Below are 16,149 nucleotides of genomic sequence, written 5' to 3'. Positions count from 1 at the left end.
AATATCATAACTATCCACATTCTTAATCTTTTTCACTTCCTTCTAATTACGACATTTCGTGAGTTGCACGTATCTTTGAAGCTCTTTTAAATCTTTTTTTAGAGCAAAGTTGCCAATAACTAGCAACAACAATGATAACGATACGAACAATATTAGCAACAGCTGACATCCATTTAAAATCTATTAAGTTCCGGGCACTATGACGAGAACTTTGCGTATAATTTATCTAAATTCACAACTACCTCATCAGAGGGATATCATTACTCTCTGTTTTACTAATGAGAAAACTGAGGTACCAAAAAGTTGTCACACAACTGAAAAGTAGTTGTGCTAGGATGATCCCGTGAAATCTGATTCCAAAGCTTAACACCTCTATTAAATAAATAAAACTATTAATATTTAAAGAAATGGCATTTTAAAGCACAGGTTTATTTGCAACTTTGCAAAGTTTTGCCTCAGGACATAATGCCCTGAGACCAGATTTTCGTTACTTCATTCATTATTTATACCATATCTGCTTCCCAAAGGGATGTGAGTTGGTTTACAAGAGTAGACACACGTACGCTAGAGTGAAACAGTCTAAGAACCGGAATCTTTAATGACAGGAGGGAGTGTGAATAGTTCCCAGCAAGAGACCTAGGTGAAATGAAGCCACCATGATTCAAAACAAAATCTTGACAACAGAGGCACAAAAGAGGACAGCGTGAGTTTGCAGATTAACTTTCTTTTTTTCTTGAGTGTAGTGGGAAGAGTTCTTGAGATATTAATCTTAGAGATTTTTCTTTTTTCCTGCTCTTTCTAATCTTTTCCTTGTTGGTCTGAGACATTCCTCCATGGCTCTGAGGGGTAATTAGGCTTGTTGTAGCCTAAATGTAAAGAGAAAAACAAAATTATTTTCAGTAATCATTTTAATTCCACACTGGGCGTCTGAGAATCAAAGCGAAGTCTTGCAGAAGTTTTGCCATGGAAATGATTAGAAAGAGAAGAGAATTGTGCCCCATCTCTGGGAGATGCCACAAGGGCCTTTGTCTTGGGGATGAGTATCATGAACTTGGAGGAGGTCATGGGTCTAAGGGAGAAGGTTCTGTCCTGAAGGAGCATGGTGGACGCTGGGTGATTCCCTCTGCTCTTGTACGAAGGAGCCGTGTCCACTGTCTTCAAAACCCTTCGGGTGAGGGCTTTCCACCTACAGCTGCCTGCCTGTCTTCTGTGGTCCATCCAGCAGAAGGCCCCCTGCCTGTGTTGCTGGCCCCATGAGAACAGCAGCCTTGTCGACAGCCCAGGACACAAGGCGGGGTCCTTGATCCTTAGATGAGGTGGGACTGGTGTGGGATAAAAAGTCTTAGCATGAGAACTAAGAGAAACTAACCCCATGCTATCACTGACATAGGAGGAATTTAGTGCTTCAATACACACACACACACACACACACACACACACACGAGTGATATTTTTTTAAAAAAGACATTGAATATTGTCATAAAAAATATCTTTTTATATTGCATTTACACTTAAAAAAATCACCTTCACGTGGAGTATGAATAGTGTAATAGAAATTTCAAAAAGGGATGCAGAAGCACGTTTCAATAACTTCTTATTTCCTATTTTGAACTGTTCACTGGAGGCCTTTGTGTAATAAGTTAAATCAGTGCAGTTCAGATATATTTCTTTCAGGCTACCTAACTGAATATTTAGGCAGCAGCTGCACATCAGAATCTCCTGGAAGGCTTGTAAAAACACAGATTTCCAGGCCCCACCTCCTAATTGAGTGGGTTAGGGTGGGGCCCAAGAATTTACATTTCTAACAAGTTCCCCGGTAATGCTGCTGCTGCTGCTAGTTGGGACCACACTTCGAGAAGCATTGGCTTGGGGGATTTAGAAACTTGAATATCATATCCTTCAAGGTTTGTCTGTAATATCAATGGCCTCACTTTGGGCATTTTACAAGGGCTGGGATTAAGCAAACACAAACAAGTCCTTTCTCCTGGTCAGGCAATGGCCCAGGTTATGCACTTCATCTTCCCGATAATCCTATCAAGTAGGTACCATTATTAGCCTCATTTTGCAGATTAGGAAACAGAGACACAGAGAAGTTGTATGACTTGCCCAAAGTCACACAGGTGGTAAATGGCAGAAATAGGATTTGAACCCACGTCATCTGTTTGTGCTTATAATGGCTATGATATATTGCGGATCAGTGAAGTCTCTGAACAGTGTCTGAACTGGAAATATTTGATCTGAGTACTTTAGATGTGTAATATGTGAAGGGCAAATTGGCCTTCTGCTAGGATAAATTACTATAGCATTTAGGATGGGGATTAGGGACAGGTACACAATCTCTGCAGGGAAATGCGACTCAGAAGACTTGTAGGGAGAATCAAACTTTCTAAGTTCCAGGATTTTACACCACTCCCTCCTGGGACTTGAGATTCTCCAAGTCTTCTCTTCCACTTAGATTATGATCCCAACTCTCCCTCAGCCTATAATGATCTTTCTCATCTGATTTCCCCAGGACCTCACTCCTCTCCCACCCTATTCTTGCCCCTCCTGTTTGCCCACAGAGCTGTTCCTTCCCTGTTCCCTGCTCTGCTCCTGCACCAGCTGGCTTCTGCCTGAGTCTTGCCCATGGAAGGCACTGGCAGGAGACGGAAGAAGGGAGGCGCTAGGATATTCACCCCTAATCTCTCTGACCCGTCTCCTCCATGGCTTCTGCTCCCGTCAGGCAAGTCCAGCTTCTGCTGAGTGGCCCCAGCAACCCTGCATCCTCTCTTAGGCCTCCCAGCCTGGAGCTGCTAATGCCTTCCTGCTACTTCTAATCTTTGGATTAGACAATCCCCTCTGGCTTCTTAGCTCTTCTACCACCCATGCAACCTATTCCATTATATTAATTTCCTCTATTTTAACTGCATTAAGGAGTTTTTGTTTTCCTCAGCGGATCATGACTGATACATCCTCATTTATCTGCCCCAGCCACGTTGGACCTCTTGCTTTTCCTTAAACACAGGTGTTACTTATTGACCAACTTCCCACAATGGGATGTGAGTTCCATGAGAGGAGGCATCTTGGGTGTCTTGTTCGCTACCACGCTTTCATGGAATGGGTGGAACGATGTCTGAAACTTAACAAATATTTGATGATAGCAGACTGACTATCTGACTAACAAAGTGATTGAATGAATTAATGTAACTTCAGAGTGATGCCCCTAGGATGGCAAATCAGTAATTCCTTGAATGCCAGCTCCTATCAATTAGTAATGTCTACAGAGAATGTACAACATCCTAGCCTCAAGGATTTTCAAGGTAAATCTTAACAATGATCTAATTGAATCTTAAAATAATTTTAATTTGGTGCCTGAAGTATACTGGATTCTAAGAAATCTGTTACTACAATAGGCACATTGGTCTGCACTAACTAGAAAATGTCCCTCTAGATAACTGAGTGACTTAGTGATCTGAATTATTTAACACTGTCCATCTGAACGCTGGAGAATGTCTGGCTACTTCAAAATAATGGTTTTGCTTCTTCATATTGGATGTTGTGCTGCTCTGTCTGACAGTAATTGGTGGTCAAAGTTCAACTGCTTCTTAAAGCAACTCATGAAACATAAAGAAGGTTGTGCATCTTTCTATTTGCTGCTCAAGCAGAGACTGTGCATATTGTTTGTTCAAAAATGATACATGTTTATGGCAGAAAATGCATAAATCTCAGTAGAGGAAAATCATCGAGAGAAAATCGCTGTTAATGATTTAGCACAAAACCTTCCAGTATCATTTCATGTACACATAAGCATTATTTTCATAAAAACTTGTTATTTTATGCATACTGTTTTATAACTTGCTTTTTTTCACTAAATTATATTGTGAACATTTCCCCATGCTGTTCAAAATTCTTCTAGCATTCTGTCTTAAGAACTATATCATTTTTCATCATTATGTTATACATTATAATGGATTAAATTATTTCCCTATTGGTGGTTTTATAGGTATTTTTATTTTCTAACATAATATATACATCTTCAATTGACATTCTTTTAGCTATATATTCGCACAAATACATATTTATTTCTTTGGAATATATAACTTGCGGAGCAATTGCTCTGTCTTCTCCTTCATTGATAATTTCTGTGATTTCCATTGAGCTGTGCACCCATGTTAAAATAATTCAGATTTTGAAAACGCCATTAGTTTTAGTGTTCTATGCCCTTCCTTTGAAAATGTTCCTTCTTCATTCATGAGCTTGATTTCATTTTATTTCTTGATCATTGGATGTATATCTTCAAGTTATTGAAGAATGGTGAACAAATGGGTGATATACTTTATAAGTCCTTAGAAATGTGATGTGGGTTTTAATTGCCTTTATCCATGATATTCAATTTGGCCTGGGACAACATGTTTGGTCACATCCCTCCCACCCTAGAAATATGTAAATATCACCCTAGAATTTTCTTGCGTATTGTTCTGCAGAAGAAAAGTCTTGGCCCAACCTTTATTTTGACTACTTACAGGTTATAGGTATAGATGTAGATACAGATATAGACGTAGGCTGGATATATGTAGATATAGAGATAGACATAGATTTAAAGACACATTTTTGTCTAGAGGCTTTTTAGACCATTTTTTTAATTCCTGCAGATAAAAATATTGTCAAATGTATTTAGCTGTAGGTTTCTTTTCATTCATTTTGCCTAGAGCATGGATAAGACTTAAAAATGCATATGTAGAATTTTTAGCTTTGGGAAAGTTTCCTATCATTGTATGATAGTTTTTGCTCTTCTTTATGAATAATTTTCTTTTTCTTTTTTTTTTTTTTCCTTCTGTTTATTCCGTATCTATCATCTTTCCTTCCTTTGCCTTTCAGGATAGTATCTCAACCCTCTATTTCAGTTTTTCACAACATTATTTCTGCTCTTTATTCCCTACCATGTGGTTTTCAATTTTTTTTCTGTTTTTAGTTTCTCGGTAATCTTTACTATCTTGTTCTTCTCGTTTCATCTTGAACTGTTCCCTTAGAATTTTGGTCTGTTTTCTTCTTACATCTTTCTATTTCTGTGTAACAATTTTCAGAGATAATTACGTACAAAACAGTGGGATGTTCACCAAAAGCCCCTGTATTAGTTTCCTATTGTTGCTGTAACAAATTACCACAAAGTGACCACACAGATGTATTTCCTTACAGTTCTGGCCATCAGAGTCCAAAATCAGTTTCACTGGGATAAAATCAAGATGTTAGCAGAAATTCATTTCTTCTGGAGGCTCTAGGGAAAAATCCTTTCCTGCGCCTTTTCCAGCTTCTAGAGGCCACCTGCATTTCGTGCCTCATGAGCCTTTCCTTCATCTTTAAAGCACATCACTCCAACCTCTCCTTCCATTGTCACTTCTGTCTCATTTTCTGACTCCAATCCTCTTGCCTCAATTTTCTAACAACCTTTGTGATTACACTGGGCCCAACTGGATAATCCGGGATAATCTCCCCATGCTGAGAACCTTAACTTAATTACACCTGCAGAATCCCTTTTGCCATGTAAAGTAACATATTCACAGTTTCCATGGATTAGAATGTGGACATCTTAGGGTGCTATTTTTTTCTATCTACCTTAACCCCTTTGTCCTACTTTTCTAGGTAAAGTTATGCATAGAATATCATGATATATGCCCTTTGCCAAAATCTCAACGTCATTGATACAACTGTATTAGCTATCTATTGCTGCATAACAAATTACCGCCAAATTTAGCAGCTTACAACAACAAACATTTACCATCTCACAGTTTCTATGGATGAGAAATATGGGCATGGGTTAGCAGCGTGCCTCTGAATCAGGGTCTTTCATAAAGTTGCAGTAAAACCATCAGCTAGGGCTATGATCTCATCTGAAGGTTTGACTGAGGTGGGGTCCACTTCCAAGCTCACATGTATGTTGTTGGCAGGCTTCAGTCCCTTGCTTTGGGCCTCAGGGATGCCTCACAGGGACGTGTCCCGATAAGGCAGCTGGATTCTCCCAGATAAGCAATCCAACAGAGAGCAAGAGAGAACATGCCCAAGATGGAAGCCACAGCATTTTTCTCTCCTAATCTTAGAAGCGACATCATGTCACTTTGCCATATTCTGTTCATTAGCAGTGAGTAGATACATCCACTCCACACTCAAGGGGAGTAGATAATGTGTGAATTTCAGGAGGTAGGAATCATTGGAGGACATCTTAGAGGCTGCCTACCACAGACAGTCTTATATGTTGAACTGCGTGGACTTTCAATGCCAAAATTGCACAAATCTTCCCTTTCCTCTAGTTCCACTCTAACATTTCATAATTTCAGATATTAAATAGTAATTCTAGAATATTTAAAAATTTTTAAATACAAGAATTTTTTTATCAGTCTGTGCAATTATTTAATTTGTTAGTGAAAAACAGGAAAAAAATGTAATCATGAATTTTCAAACAGTTTTATTTTGACAGTGATTTTTTTTTATTTGACAATAAAGACCAGAGAGAAAAATACAAGAATTAAAATTATTACCCCAAACTGAAATACCCTAGTGGGTATGTTTAGATAGTAGGTAAATAAAAGTCAAATTGGAGGGAAAGTCTCTCTCTTACCTTAAGCAACTACCAAAAAGGCCTGTGCTAAAAAAGACCCTTGCTTACCTATCCTACAGTTGAATGAACTACTTGATTATTTTAAATAATGAATGACCTATAATGCACATTTCTCACATCTGATTTTTCTCTCTCTTCTTTTGAATAATGCAGTGCAACATAGGGATAAATTTTATCATTACAGTAACAACCTAAATTTCAGCACACAATTTTTATAATGGATTAATGAGTGTTCTGATCTGAAGAATTCCTGTGCCCATCCACCTAAGAAAAATCTGTCAGTAATAATTAACGTTGTTTATTCAATGTGAGTTCTACCAAGTTGGTTCCTCATCTTAGAAAATATAATCCTGGCATTTAAAGTCAGCACATTATGTCTGTCATTTTTTTCATTCTTGAAGAAATGATTAAAAGGTACAATAGGAAAGAAACAGGTTTGGGAGTTTGAAGATAGAACACATATAATGACAAGCATGCAGGCCCAGTTAAGTCGAGGGGTGAAATCTGGAGAGGTTAAATGGAATAAGGACAACATTGTAGCTATAACCTTTCCTAAATCTAAATGTGAGTAAAATGAGTCTTATATCAGAGCTATTGGTTACAGGTTTGAGGAGAGGAATGATATGCTTGAAATTTAAGAAAAAACTGGAGGTTTGGAAGTCAAGATGGCAGCGTAAACAGACTCTGAACTCACCTCCTCCCGTGGACACAGCCAATTTACAACTACTCGTGGAAAAATTACCCCTGAGACAGAACTGAAAACTGGATAGGAGGAACTCCTGCAACAACGGACAATCCTAACTGAGGTGGAGGAGGCAGAGACTCCCTTCTGGAGAGGAAAAACGCCGCCTTCACAAGCCGCCAGCTTCACAGCCGCCGGGAGCAGCGCACAGGTCCGCAGCCTCCCTGGAGGCGCGGGGCCCTGAGCCGGGAGCTGTGGGTATTTTGTGGACCCAGCACAATCGAGACCAGCGGCATAATATCTGACTTTGCCTGCTACTAAAACATTGGGGAGTACCCCCAGAAAACCCGGTTCACAAAGAAACTAAAACCGAATCTTAAAGGGCCTGCGCGCAAACACACCCATTTCAGAAAGCATCCTAAAATCACCAGAAAGAAAGGTGCACAGTGATGTGGTGAAAAGAGACTCACCTAATAGGTCCTGAGTGCGTCTCGGTGAGGGGTGAGACCTCTCCAGGGACTGGGACATTGGCGGCGGCCATTGTTGTGGCCTGGTGTGGGCGTGCTGACACAGACACCATTGGAGTTCTCCCTGAGGCCTGCTAGCCCAGGGTCTGCCCCACCCACTAGAGCACAGATTTAATCCAGCTCAGCCAGGGCAGGCAGCCCACCCTAGAGACGGGCCCCACCCAACAACAAGCCCTCAGGCAACTTGGGGGCCTGCATAGATTGGAGACTGGATTCTCTGCAGCCTGGCAACTGAGCCGACTTTAGTGGGGCAGGGTGCACACAAGGAGTGGGTGGAGAGTGTGGGGCAGTGGCGGAGTGTGTGGGGCTCCTGCCGTGGAGAGACTGGGTCCGCTTGGGGAGGTCAGGGCATGCACACGGAGCAGGACTGTGTTGACTGTGTATGTGGACCTGTGGGCGGCAGGGTTTGTCAGCTGCAGAAGACTTGTGCTTCTCAAAGACCCACATAGGGGGTTTGCCCTACCTTCCAAAGCCTGAAACAATTGGGTGCTCCTGTGCCTGAGGCCAGCCCCGCCCAGCTGCAATCCTCAGAGAGCTGACAAGAGACCTAAAGGCTAGAGGCTTACAGCAATTGTAAGGCCCTGAGCCTAACAACCTGTCACACTGGGGGCCTACTCACTTAAAAGAAATACTGCAACACAAATGTATTAGAACTTGCAGCCAACTGTGCTGGGTCTCCCCACACCTGATAAAGAGACTGAAGGGCCCACAACAACTACAAGCAGCTGAGCATTACAACAGCTGGCCAGGAGCATAACTCGGCCTCCCTGGGTGCCTACAGGGAGAGCAAACAGGCCACAACAGAAGGACACACGTAGCCCACATAGGGGTCACCCCTGGAACATTAAGAACTGAGGGAAGCACACTGGAAGCCTCCTAAGGCATCATTTACATAAGGTCACCTATCCAAGAGCAGGAGACGTAGCTGACCTACCTAAGACGTAGATACAAGCACAGAGAAAGAGGCAAAATGAGGAGGCAAAAGAATACATTCCAAGTAAGGGAACAGGACAAAACCCCAGAAAAGGAACTAAGTGAAACAGAAATGAGCAACCTACCTGACAGAGAGTTCAAATTAGGAGTGTTGAGGATGCTCACTGACCTGGGGAGAAGAATAGATGAACTCAGTGAGAATGTCAACAAAGAAATGGAAGATATAAAAAAGAACCAATCAGAAATGAAGAATACAATACTGGAAATGAAAAATTCATTACAGGGACTGAAAGCAGAGCAGAGGATACAGAAGAATGGATCTGTGAGCCGGACGAAAGACTAGAAGAAATTACCCAAGGGGAACAGGTAAAAGAGAAAAGAATTAAAAAGAGTGAGGACAGTCTAAGGGACCTCTGGGACAACATCAAGCGCACTAACATCCGTGTTATAGGTGTCCCGGAAGGAGAAGAGCGAGACAAGCGGGCAGAGAATCTATTTCAAGAAATAATAGATGAAAACTTCCCTAACCTAAGGAAGGAAGCAGACATCCAGGTACAGGAAGCACAGAGAGCCCCAAACAAGATAAACCCAAAGAGGCCCACACCAAGACACATCCTAATCAAAATGTCCAGAATTAAAGATAAAGAGAGAATCCTAAAAGCCGCAAGAGAAAGTCAAGTTACATACAAAGGAAATCCCATAAGGCTATCAGCTGACTTCTCAGCAGAAACCTTACAGGCTAGAAGAGAATGGCACAATATATTTAAAGTGCTAAAAGAAAAAACTTACAGCCAAGAATACTCTACCCAGCAAGGTTATCATTCAAAACAGAAGGAGAGATCAAAAATTTCCCAGACAAGCAAAAATTAAAGGAGTTTGTCACCAAGAAACCAGTGCTACAAGAAATGTTAAAGGGACTGATTTAAGGGGAAAAGAGAAGACCACAAATAGGAAAAATTATCTATTTCCATGATAAGAACGTAATGGATACAAATGCACAAAAAAGAGGTTAGATATGATATCAAAAACATAAAAGGAGGGAGGAGGGGAGTTCAAGAGTACAGCTTTCAGACAGAGTCAAACTAAAGTGACCATCAATTCTGTATAGAAGAAGAAAGGAACAGAGAAAAAAAAAAAGTTAAAAAGTGGCAGTAAGTACATACTTATCAATAGCTACTTTAAACATTAATGGACTAAATGCTCCAATTAAAAGGCATAGGGTGGCTGACTGGATAAAAAAACAAGACCCATATATATGCTGCATACAAGAGACACACTTCAGACCTAAAGACACTCACAAACTGACAGTGAAGGGATGGAAAAAGATACTCCACGCAAATGGCAATGAAAAGAAAGCTGGGGTAGCAGTACTCATATCAGACAAAATAGACTTTAAAACAAAAACTATAAAAAGAGACAAAGAAGGGCATTACATAATGATCAAGGGAACAATCCAACAAGAGGATATAACACTTGTAAATATCTATGCACCCAATGTAGGTGCACCTAAATATATAAAGCAATTATTGACAGACATAAAAACAGAAATAGACAGTAACACAATAATAGTAGGGGACTTTAACACTCCACTTACACCAATGAATAGATTTTCCAAACAGAAGATCAATAAGGAAACATTAGCCTTAAATGACACACTAGAACAGATGGACCTAGTAGAGTAGATATATACAGAGCATTCCATCCAAAAACCGAAGAATACACATTCTTTTCAAACACATGGAACATTCTCCAGGATTGATCACACATTAGGCCACAAAACAAGTCTCCATAAATTTAAGAAGACTGAAATAATACCAAGCATCTTTTCTGACCACAACGGTATGAAACTGGAAATCAACTATAGGAAGAAAATCAGAAAAGCCACAAATACATGGAGATTAAACAAAATGCTACTGAACAACGACTGGGTCAACGAAGAAATCAAAGAAGAAATCAAAAAATACCTTGAGACAAATGAAAATGAAAATACGACATGCCAGAATTTATGGGATACAGCAAAAGCGGTTCTAAGAGGGAAGTTTATAGCAATACAGGCCTATCTCAACAAACAAGAAAAATCTCAAATAAACAATCTAACAATGTACCTAAAGGAACTGGAAAAAGAAGAACAAACCAAGCCCAAAATCAGTAGAAGAAGGGAAATAATAAAAATCAGAGCAGAAATAAATGAAATAGAGACCAAAAAAACAATAGAAAAAATTAATAAAACCAAGAGCTGGTTCTTTGAAAAGATCAACAAAATTGACAAACCTTTAGCTAGACTTACCAAGAAAAGAAGAGAGAAGGCACAAATAAGTAAAATCAGAAATGAAAGAGGAGAGGTTACAACAGACACCTCTGAAATACAAAAGATTAAAAGAGAATACTATGAAAAGCTATATGCCAACAAATTCGACAATCTGGAAGAAATGGATAAATTCGTAGAATCATACAACCTTCCAAAACTGGGTCAAGAAGAAGTAGAGAATTTGAATAGACCAATCACCAGTAAGGAGATCGAAACAATAATCACAAACCTCCCGAAAAATAAAAGTCCAGGACCAGACGGCTTCCCTGGTGAATTCTACCAAACATTCAAAGAAGACTTAATACCTATCCTTCTCAAACTCTTCCAAAAAATTGAGGAGAGGGGGAAGCTCCCTAACTCATTCTACGAAGCTGACATTACCCTGATGCCAAAACCAGATAAGGACAACACACACAAAAAAAATTACAGGCCAATATCACTGATGAACATCGATGCAAAAATCCTCAACAAAATACTAGCAAATCGCATACAACAATACGTTAAAAAGATTATACACCATGATCAAGTGGGATTTATTGCAGGTATGCAGGGATGGTTTAACATTCACAAATTAATCAACATAATACACCACATTAATAAAATGAAGAATAAAAATCACATGATCATCTCAACAGATGCAGAGAAAGCATTTGACAAGATACAGCACCCATTTATGATAAAAACTCTGAATAAAATGGGTATAGAAGGAAAGTACCTCAACATAATAAAGACCATATATGAGAAACCCACAGCTAATATCATCCTCAATGGTCAACAACTGAAAGCTATCCCTCTAAGAACAGGAACCAGACAAGGATGCCCACTCTCACCACTCCTATTTAACATAGTACTGGAAGTCCTAGCCAGAGCAATCAGGCAAGAGAAAGAAATAAAAGGGATCCAAATTGGAAAGGAAGAAGTGAAACTGTCACTATTTGCAGACGACATGATTTTATATATAGAAAACCCTAAAGAATCCACCAGAAAACTTTTAGAAGTAATAAACGAATACGGTAAAGTTGCAGGATACAAAATCAACATACAAAAATCAGTTGCATTTCTGTACACTAATGACGAAATAGCAGAAAGAGAAATTAAGAATACCATCCCATTTACAATTGCAACAAAAAGAATAAAATACCTAGGAATAAACTTAACCAAAGAGGTGAAAGATCTGTACACCGAAAACTATAAAACATTTCTGAAAGAAATTGAAGAAGACACAAAGAAATGGAAAGATATTCTATGCTCTTGGATTGGAAGAATTAACATAGTTAAGATGTCCATACTTCCTAAAGCCATCTATAGATTCAATGCAATCCCTATCAAAGTTCCAACAACATTTTTCACAGAAATAGAACAAAGAATCCTAAAATTTATATGGAACAACAAAAGACCCCGAATAGCTAAAGGAATCCTGAGAAAAAAGAACAAAGCTGAAGGTATCACACTCCATGATTTCAAAATATACTACAAAGCGATAGTAACCAAAACAGCATGGTACTGGCACAAAAACAGACACAGATCAACAGATCAACAGAATAGAATCGAAAGCCCAGAAATAAACCCACACATCTATGGACAGCTAATCTTTGACAAAGGAGCCAAGAACATACAATGGGGAAAAGAAAGTCTCTTCAACAAATGGTGTTGGGAAAACTGGATAGCCACATGCAAAAAAATGAAAGTAGACCCTTACCTTACACCATACACAAAAATTAACTCCAAAGGGATTAAAGACTTGAATGTAAGACCTGAAACTGTGAAACTTCTAGAAGAAAACATAGGCAGTATGCTCTTCGACATCGGTCTTAGCAACATCTTTTCAAACACCATGTCTGACCGGGCAAGAGAAACAATAGAAAAAATCAACAAATGGGACTACATCAAACTAAAAAGCTTCTGCTCAGCAAAGGAAACCATCAACAAAACGAAAAGACAACCTAACAATTGGGAGAAGATATTTGCAAACCATACATCTGATAAGGGCTTAATCTCCAAAATATATAAAGAACTCATGCATCTCAACAACAAAAAAACTAACAACCCAATTAAAAAATGGGCAAAAGACCTGAACAGACATTTCTCCAAAGATGATATACAGATGGCCAACAGACACATCAAAAGATGTTCAAAATCACTAACTATCAGGGAAATGCAAATCAAAACTACAATGAGATATCACCTTACGGCCGTCAGAATGGCTATAATTAACAAGACAAGAAACAACATGTGTTGGAGAGGATGTGGAGAGAAGGGAACTCTCATACACTGCTGGTGGGAGTGCAAACTGGTGCAGTCACCATGGAAAACAGTATGGAGATTCCTCAATAAACCAAGCATAGAACTACCATATGATCCAGCTATTCCACTGCTGGGTATTTATCCAAAGAACTTGAAAACACCAATTTGTAAAGGTACATGCACCCCTGTCTTCATTGCAGCGTTATTCACAATAGCCAAGACTTGGAAGCAACCTAAGTGCCCATCAAGGGACGAATGGATAAAGAAGATGTGGTATATATACACGATGGAATACTACTCAGCCATAAGAAATGATGAAATCCAGGCCTTTGTGACAACATGGATGGACATTGAGGGTATAATGCAAAGTGAAATAAGTCAGAGGGAGAAGGTCAAATACCGTATGATTTCCTTCATCAAGTAGTACATAACAACAACAATAAACAAACACATAGGGACAGAGATTGGATTGGTGGTTACCAGAGGGGAAGGGGGGAGGGAGGAGGGTGAAAGGGATAATTCGGTACATGTGTGTGGTGATGGGTTGTAATTAGTATTTTGGTGGTGAACATGATGTAATCTATGCAGAAATAGAAGTATAATGATGTACACCTGAAATTTTTACAATGTTATAAACCAATGTTACTGCAATAAACAAAAAATTAAAAAAAAAAAAGAAAAAGAAAAACTACTTCTAAATACAGGCATTTAAAATTGGTGAGAGTAGATGCTTGGGAAAAAGGTCATGTGTCTATGTTATGTGTTGAAGAACTCTGGCAGGTTTTTTTTTTTTTAATTGAAACACTTTATTTTTGTATTCTGCCCATTATTTGCATATCTCCTTGAATTCTTCAGGCCACACTAAGCCCCTCCAGGCATGGGGCAGTCAGCACCTTAGGAGAAAGTGACTCTGTAATAATACACTGCTTCTATATAGTCAAACATTTTACCCTGTAACTTCAACTGATAGTTCCAGTTGTCCTATTGGGTCCTAACTATACAACTATACATTTCTAGAGAATGGGCTCTTATGACCTAATTTGAGTCAGGTGTTCTCTCTTCCACTAATCCACTGTGGCTGTGTGTGTGTGTGTGTGTGTGTGTGTGTGAGTGGTCACACTGTGTTAAAATGGGTGCCATCAACCACGTAAATGAAGTGAGGAGGGGGAAGTGGAAGGGAATGATTTCCGTAAAAAGGGGTCTCAGAACCCAGAAAAAGAGGAGTGCGAAGTAAAAAAAAAAACCGAAAAACAAAATTTCCACTATAGTATAATATCCTTTAAAATATCTGATGACAGTTATCAGGCTTCCTATGAGTCTTCCCTTTTCCAATTTTTACACATAGAGATGTTTTTTAACATTTTCATACAATTTTGAACCCATTATCTCTTTTAACCTCATCAAAATTTGTGAATATTAGATATAATGCACAGTATAAAACAACTAGCAGAATGTATAAATCTACACACCTGTCTAACCACTACTCAGTGCAAGAATCAGAATATTGTCCATACCCTCAGAGCCTCCAATATATCCTTTACTTCCTTTATTCCTTAGAGAAAATCACTTTCTTGACTTTTAAGGTCATGACTTCTTTGCTTCTATTTATTTACTTTTTGGTAGTTTATTCACCTAACTATCTATTCTTAAACATCATCTAGTTTTGCCTGGTTTTTTTTTGAGCTTTGCATCATGAACATACAGATCATATAGATCCATTTGTGTCTTGATTCCTTTGTTCAACATGCTGTTTATAAAATTCACACGTGTTGTTGTGTGGAGTTATATTTTGTTTGCTTTTTATTGTGTTCCACTTAATGAATATGGCACATTGCGTAAAGCCATTCTAAAATTGAGGCATGTTTGGGAACTTTCCAAGTGGGGTATTATTGTGCACAGTGGTGCTATGAACTTTCAAATCATGTCTCTTGGTGCACAAAAATATGTGTTTCTCCAGGTGTATACCTAGGAGCAGCAATTCTGTGTCATAGCGTATGCACGTCCTTAGCTTTACTAGAGAAGATCAAGCTGTCTTCTAAAGTGGTTATGCCAGTTTACGCCCCCACCTCCTGGCAGGATATGAGAGTTCCTCTTGCTCCAAATACTCACAGTGACTTAGTTATCGTCACCTTTTCAGCATCTTCTTGGTGGTTGCATTTTACAGGTGTCCCCATCTTGAGTGTGGTCTTCAGAATTATACCATCCTTCAGGTGTGATCTAACAGAGAACTGTTAAATCACTTATTATTAAATAGTATCCTTCTATGATTAACCTAATCACATCAATTTTGGACTAACCTACACCTTGAAGTCTTTGGTTGATAAGTCATGTCTCTCTCATATTACATTTTTGTGGTTGATTTTTTCAATCACATTTCAGTACTTTACACTTACTTTTCTTCATCTTATCAAATTTGACCTATGATTCTACTTATTAAGATTATTTAAGATAGTAATTCTGTTGCCAAATACATCAACTGTCCCTCAGCTTCAAGCAAGTTTCATCTAATTTATTTTTGTATCTTGATGTAAGTCACTGATATGTTAAGAAGAACAGCATCTAGAACAAGTCTTGGAAAATGTACCAGAAAATTTCCCTCAGATTAACTCCTGTCCACCACCCAACACTCTTGCAATTTGGCTAGTCAATCAGTAGCAAAAGCACCCCTATTATTTTATTATTCAGGAGTTTTCACTTTATACCTCTAACTCGCTAACTTTCATCTGCTATCCTTTCCTTGTTCTTACTGTAATATAGGTACAAAGAGCCATTTTGTGTGTGTGTGTGTGTGTGTGTGTGTCAACTTTTCCTCCCAAGACTCAGATCATTCTGAGCTTTGACCGTCCTGACGTTTCCCTGTAGT

General features: G+C 39.0%; 1 long non-coding RNA gene across 1 annotated transcript; it reads right to left on the bottom strand.

Annotated features, from left to right (window-relative positions):
* Positions 1–573: 573 nt before the first annotated feature.
* Positions 574–7,832, bottom strand: LOC147914602 (uncharacterized). Its single transcript, XR_015555051.1, has 2 exons — positions 7,745–7,832; positions 574–866 (listed from the first exon to the last, which is right to left on the bottom strand). It is a non-coding gene; the product is annotated as an uncharacterized LOC147914602 (long non-coding RNA).
* Positions 7,833–16,149: the final 8,317 nt, after the last annotated feature.

Source organism: Ceratotherium simum, chromosome 18 (assembly GCF_057802395.1).
Source record: "Ceratotherium simum simum isolate JZ-2026a chromosome 18, ASM5780239v1, whole genome shotgun sequence".
NCBI lineage: Eukaryota > Metazoa > Chordata > Mammalia > Perissodactyla > Rhinocerotidae > Ceratotherium > Ceratotherium simum.
Note: the sequence above shows the minus strand (reverse complement) of the source record. Positions and strands in the feature narration are given on the sequence as shown.